The sequence below is a fragment of the Merops nubicus genome, unplaced genomic scaffold, assembly GCF_000691845.1.
Source record: "Merops nubicus isolate BGI_N331 unplaced genomic scaffold, ASM69184v1 scaffold6786, whole genome shotgun sequence".
NCBI classification, from domain to species: domain Eukaryota; kingdom Metazoa; phylum Chordata; class Aves; order Coraciiformes; family Meropidae; genus Merops; species Merops nubicus.
In genome coordinates this window covers 10,336-17,587 of record NW_008612865.1, presented here as the reverse complement: position 1 = coordinate 17,587, position 7,252 = coordinate 10,336, and positions in this window count along the sequence as shown.

Genomic DNA, 7,252 nt, shown 5'->3' with positions numbered 1-7,252 from the left:
AGGTGAGGAAGAAACACAGTGAATTTTCATCATGTTGGAATTTCTGGCACAATTTGCATGTGCCTGATGAGGAGGAGCAATAAATACCCTCTGCAAAGCTCGTATTGCCATGGGTGGGAGAGGAGAGGGTGACCTGAAAGGTGTCACATTCTGGAAACCCGACCTGGAAAGAAGGATCCACAATTAACAAGATGAGTAAAGGAATTCTCTGGGTCTTAGCAAAGCCCTTTGATTATCATAAAAAGAGGGTGCCAAACAGTTTTAGAGCATCCCACATTATCATCAATGATTTTTCTGTTGATGGGAGGAATTCAAAGGGGTGCTATTGGCATTCTGGGCAGAGAAGGAGCAGATCTATAGCACGGCTCTTGATAAAGACGTTCCTGCAGTAAACTTCTTTAGCACTTTGCAATTCACATCTGATCTCTGCTGACCTTTTTTTTTCCTCCTAATTAAACCTTTAGCTTGCAAATGAGCCATTTCCTACACCAAACCGGTATATGGCAAAGGAGGAAATTCTACCCGCGATTTATAGGAGTTGCTGGTGACCTAACTGTCTATCACCACCTTTTCTAATTGATCTCTCTCTGAATTAAGCTTGACCAATTACTTTCTCCTAAGTAAGCAAGATGAGACTGTCCTTAAAAGCCACTGTGCCGATGGCAGTGAACAAAGCTGGGTGTATGCAGGGGGCTGAAGCTGACAATCCTTCTGCAAGCAGTGAGAAGGACAAAGGCCAATGGCCACCAATGTCCCAAACTTCTGGTTATCCCAACCAGCCACCCAGAGCAGCGTTTCTTTAAAGAAATTAAAGGGGTGTACATGAGGTGACTTACATTGCTTCTCTCACAAGTGCTTCCACGTAGGGGGGTTGCTGTGGCTTTGGAGCTGGGTGACCAAACCAACCTCTTCCAGGTTTCTCATACCCCATGGTCCTCTTCCAGCACAGTGGTGTGGCAGCCTCGCCAGCATATCATCCAAGAAGAAATCCTCCAAATCATGACCCAGCTGTGCCTCCACTGGTTTGTGTCATGAGGAGGACTTATAAAGGGAAGGAAATATCTGAGATGGGCGTAACAGCACGGTGTTGAACTGCTGACCTCAAGAGTTCAAACATATTCCTGGCTGCTCTATATAGGGATTCATGTGTCCAGATGAATCCTTTACCCTTCCCTGTAGCCAAACCACGGAGTCTGGCTGGGCCAGAGTCCTGTGGCAGGGGGGAAGGACCTTTGGTTTGAACAGACAAAGAAGCTGGAGCTGCATCAGCCAGCAGCAACACAAAGGGAGTTAAATCAGTTTGGTCCAAAAAGTCATGAGTTTTACCTCAAAATCCTTTTCAGAAGTCTATTTTATCTGATTTTTCTTCATTCTGGCTTCTATCAGAAATAGCGTGGCCAGCAGGATTAGGGCAGGGATCATCCCCCTGTAATCAGCACCAGTGAGGCTGCACCTTGAGTACTGGCTTCAGTTTTGGGCCCTTCACTCCAAGAAGGACCTTGAGGGGCTGGAGCATGTCCATAGAAGAACAATGAAGCTGGGGAAGGGCCTAGAGCTCAAGTCTGGTGAGGAGCAGCTGAGGGCCCTGGGGGTGCTGAGCCTGGAGCAAAGGAGGCTCAGGGGAGACCTTCTGGCTCTGCACAGCTCCTGACAGGAGCCTGGAGCCAAGCTCTTCTGCTATGTGCAAGTAATAGGACAAGAGGAAACAGCCTCAAATTGTTCCAGAGGAGGTTTAAGCTGAACAGGAGGAACAATTTCTTCCCTGGAAGTGTTGCCCAGGGCTGTGCCAGGCTGCCCAGGGCAGTGGTGGAGTCCCCATCCCTGGAGGGGTTTCCAAGCCATGGAGATGTGGTGTGGGGGACACGGGGCAGTGGGGACCTGGCAGTGCTGGAATGGTTGGTCTTGACAATCTTAAAAATCTCTTCCAACCAAAAAGATTCTATGATCTCCTGGCACTAGGATGTGCATTTTCAAGCTTTGATTCTACAACTGAAATGAGAAATTTCCTTTTCTTTATTGGGAAGACAGGAGGCTCCTGTCCATGCAGGACAGCCTGGGCTGCTGCAGCTTCCCATGTACCATGAGGCTGCACATTTTCACCCCATCGTTGTGCATCTCACTGTCCCACAGTGAGGACGGTCGGTGTTTCCAGGGGCACTGGGTGCCAATGGCACCACAGCCAGCAGCTCTCACCCCATGGCACAGGCTCTACTTCCAGAGCACCCCGACAGCGCCTTCTCTGTGGGCAGCCCAAAGGGCTGGGAGGAGAGCTCTCCATCACGGACCCTCTGCCTTTTAAAGAATTGCCCTATACCATTTTATTCTCTTTTCCATCAGACAGTAACTGAGAATTTCAGGCCTCTCCTCTCCTCCCTGTGCCTCAGGGGATGGGAGACCTCACTAGCTTTCCTGCCCTGTGCCAATGGTGACCCTTCCAAAATCTTACTAGGAAAATGCTCTTCCTATCCAGAAACACTGGGCACCATGTTGGATGCTGCCATTCAACCGCACCCACCAGCACTGTGAGTAGCAGCCAAGCAACTGCTCCTCTTCCAACGTTCCTTTGGAAAGAGAACAAAACAACCATCCTAAACACCTCCCAAATGGTGCAAAAATGCTATTTAAAAATAAGAAAAACTTCCCCAAACCTCAGCTGTGAGACTGTAAAGGTGGAGGAATCACAGCCCGGTGACATGGGCTCTCAGCTGGGGAAGCATCCCTGCTGGGAAAATGGCTTTTGCCTCACCCAGGTGGGTTGTGGGAGTGCTCCAGTGTGGGGTGCTAAGGAAGGAGGGGACCTATAGGAAGATTTACACATGGGATCTTTGTATTGTCCCTCTTTTCCTTTTTTATAAGGTAAATCAGCCCATTTCCCTGTGTGGAGAAACGAAGGCTGCTTGGCACCCGTGGGGACGGGGCAAGAGGGGTGGTGGCGAGTTCTCCACTAAGGGGCAAATTTCCTGAACAAATAACCACTGTGTGCCCCATTGTGATGTTCCTCAAACCACAAACCTCTCCTTTAGGGTCCCCTTGGCATCACCGGCCGGGCTGAGAGGTGCCCGTGCCCCCTGACCAGGTCCCCACCACTCCCTGCAGGATGCCAGCCAGCAACCACCTCAGTTTGGGAGACTCCAAGTTATTAGCTGAAAATCAGTGGAAATCCAGAGTCCCATCTGCTGCAGTACACAACTCACCCCCCCACCCCAACAGCCTTCCCTGCACCGCGGGCACCGGAGCTGCGGCACCTGGCCAGCCCGGGGCTCTTTAAATATTAAAGCTTTGGGGGCCCAAAACTGTCCAGTGACAAAGAGTGGCCACGGGGCAAACAAAGGGCATCGTGGCGCCGGGGCTGCCGAGCGCTGCCCTGCGTGGGGAGGGCGGCGGGCAAAGTTTGCCAAGCCAACTTGGGAGGTGAACCTTCCTCTCCTTCCAAGGGGACTGCAGAGAAAGAAAGAGGAGGAAGAGGGAAAACAACCCCCCAAAAATCCCTGGCAACATCCAGCAAAAAGGTGAAATGATGAGAAAGGGATGAACCGTGAAGCTTCGCCCTGCACCTGCAATGGTGTCGCTGGGCCAGGGAGCTGCTGAAGGAAAAAATATCTTCAGAGGATGAAAAGAATAAAATAAAATAAGAATCCATGGTAAAATAATTTAACTCTAGCCAACTAGCTGGGTAAAAGCTTTATTTGCTAGAGAAGTGATTAAAATGCATAACATGGATAACTTAAAGGATATTGTAGCTGAAAGGGCTGCAGGGTGCTGGCACCCACCAGGGAGGGCAGAGCCTGGCACCAGGCACTGCCAAGGGGCCCAAACACCCGCGTGGTGCCAGACAGACGCTCCCAAAGCCAGGCTGTGAGCAGGGCATGGTGCCCTCCAGGGCATGTGTCACCTCCAGCAGGGTGTCCCTGCACCCCACCAGATTCATCCAATAACCTCTGGTTTGCCCAAATCAGAGTCTACTCCCTTTACTTAAAAATTTCCTAATGTTTAATTACTAATACTAGTAATTATATTACTAATAATGGGTGCAAAGAGGCCACACATAGAATCCTGGGTTTGGTTTTGGACTCCTCACTCCAAGAGGGACATTAAGGGGTTGGAATGTATCCAGAGAAGGGCAACAAAGCTGGGGAAGGGTCTAGAGCTCAAGTCTGGTGAGGAGCAGCTGAGGGCCCTGGGGGTGCTGAGCCTGGAGCAAAGGAGGCTCAGGGGAGACCTTCTGGCTCTGCACAGCTCCTGACAGGAGCCTGGAGCCAGGGGGGGGTCGGGCTCTGCTCCCAAGGAGCAAGGGACAGGACAACAGCCTCAAGTTGTTCCAGAGGAGGTTTAGGCTGGACAGGAGGAACAATTTCTTGCCCTTGAGGGTTGCCCAGGCTGTGCCAGGCTGCCCAGGGCAGTGGTGGAGTCCCCACCCCTGGAGGGGTTTCCAAGCTATGGAGATGTGGTGCTGAGGGACATGGGTTAATGGTTAGACTTAACCCTAAGTTACTGTTCCAACCTAAATGATTTTGTGGTTCTGTTATACTAAGTGAAGGAGAAGCAGGAGCAGCAACCTGGGGTCAGACTGGGCATGCCACAGGGGCAACAGCAACACGTCCTGATGGCTCTTTTGTGAGGACAGACTGAGAAACAAAATACATAGAATCATAAAATGCTTTGAGTTAGAAAGGGCCTCAAAACTTCATCTAGTCCAACCCCCTTGCAGTAAGGGGGGACATCCTCAACTCAGTTAGGTTGCTCAGAGCCCCATATTCCCAAGTACATGGAATTATGTGGCTTCAGTGACCCTCCCACCTTTCCCATGGTTGGGGGGTCCCAGAGCATCGCTGTGTTGATGCTGAAGAAAATTTCTGCTGAGAAAACACCATTTCTACCAGCATGGAGGACTCCAGCAGGGGAGTGAGGGGAGGGGATGCCATCACCCTCCCAGCCCAAACCTGCCACCTCAGTACATATTAAAATGAGTTATGTAGGTCACTGTGCAAAAACAAACAGTGCATAGATGCATGCAAATAACAAAAGCAGAACTTGAGGAAAATTTATATCACAGCCAGAAGATGAAGCAGGGAGCAGAGAAAATGTCAGCTGCCTTGTCACGCCACCCTGAAGGGCCTCAGGGAGGTCTGACAGGCCTTGCTAGAGCCTCAAAGTGCATTCAGGTCCTCCTGTACACAAGTAAAATTAGTTACCAGGACCTTTCCACTGGCAAAGGAATTGGCAGGGGTCTGCTTCAGCCAGGATGAGTGGTGCTGGGGTAAAAAAAAAAAAATAAAAATCACCTTTTTCCTTGAGGTTTGCTTTCCAAGCAGAGGTGCCTCTCATTAGCCACAGCAGCATCCTGCACCCAGGTCTACTGACCACTTGCCCAATATAGAAGGATGTTATTATTAAAAACAGCCAGGTTCCTCTCTCTGATCCAAAATCATGCACAAACAATCCAAGGTGCCAGACCACTGGAGTACCAGTGAATAAATCTAGCATAAATTAACATACTCACTCACAGCATAGGATGTGAAGAAGGGAGCAAGCTGGCCACAGAATCAAGCCATGGGAGATGGAAGGACCCAGGCAACCAGTCCAGTTGCATAAACATTTCCCAGAGAGAGACTCACAAACTTGTTCTCCCATTCTGGGAGCTCCACTTCCTATGAAGAGCCAGGGAGACCTTACAAGAACCAGAACCACCACAAACAGTCTGAGAACAAACCTCCCAGCCCCACTGCAAACAGTCAGCTCTTATAGAAGTGGCTTCTTGCCCCACCTCCAAGTTAATGTGGAAGGTGGAGACAGCTGGTGGTGATCTCCTCATCAGTTCCTACCCAAGGCTGGCCAGACCCTGGTTGAAAACCAGTGAGGAGGGACTCTCCTGCCTGGTTGTGGACATCATCCATATGCCAATCCTCATTCAGGGGTGGGGGTTTAATCCCAGCACTTCACCAGGTCAACTTCAACCACTTGAAATCCTTCAGTCTGGTTGTTTCTGGCAGCTCCACCATGGCCACGCCCAAGTTCATTCCTGGCTGGTGGAGCAACTCCCAGCCAAGCCCCTCTGCAAACATTGAGAATGGACCCTTTGCAGGGCTTTAGAGGCAGCCTAAGGACTATCCCTGTCCCTTCAGAGCCAGAAAATAATAACAAGCCCTATCCCCTTATGCATGACGAGGCCAGTTACAGCCCCAGCACCTCCAGCAATGGCTGGAGAGGAGCTGGCCCCACGCCTGGCTCCCACTACAGATGCACCAAATGCTGTGTGTCCTTCATCTGGGACATCTGAGCTGTAATTGCAACAGCCTGAACTACTACACATTTTTATGTGCTGATATTCCATGACATTTTAATGTACATAATCTGCATATGTTATTTTTAGCAAACTTTCTCCCTGGGACAGCCTCATGTGTGCCACATCTTGTTTCCATGAGCATGTGCTGCACTTGGGAGTGGTTTGATTTTTTTTTTCTTCCTTTTTTTTTTTTTCTTTCCCTTTTCCCCCTGTCAAGACCAAGTTTTTAATTACAGAAGCAACACACACCCCATAATATTTTTCTCTATTTTTGTGAGGCTGCTTTAAAAAATAGGAAAAAAAAAAAATCAAACCAAAAGGCAAAGCTGAGTGAGGTGGGCCAGCTCCCATTTCCAGGCATTTCCTTGCTTGCAGTGCTCTGGGGTGAGTTACCATCCCCCCAAAAAAGAAATAGCATCCTTTTTGGGTGGAAACAGCATCATTCTTGGTGCAAATAGCATCATTCTTAGTGGTAATAGCAGCATTCTTGGTGGTAATAGCACCACTCTTGGTGGAAATAGCATCGTTCTTGTGGAAATAGCATTGTTCTTGGTGGTAACAGTGTCATTCTTGGTGGAAATAGCACCATTCCTGGGTATTTTGGGAGCAAGCCAGTGCTTTGGGCTTTGCTGGAAGTCGTTTGCTGCAGCTTAGAGAGCTGCTGGCACGTGCAGGGCTGCAGCAAGCGTTTGCTGTCGGGTGGTTTGGAGGAACCACGGCTCCAAGCTGCGTGCGTGTGGAAGGTGCAGCTCTCATCTGGAGACTCTCAGTGCCTCAGTGGGGAAAATCTCAAACCTTGAAACTTAGGTCTGCCTTAAATGTTTGGGGGAGAAAATGTGCCCCAAGAAAATGGTGTTTGTAAAATTCAAAGCGTTTTTGGAAACTTATTGGTTGAGTCATGAATGCTGGCCTTGGGAAGACAGGTTCTCATGGTGGATTTGCTGGTCCGTGCATGGAGGAGGCTGTCTA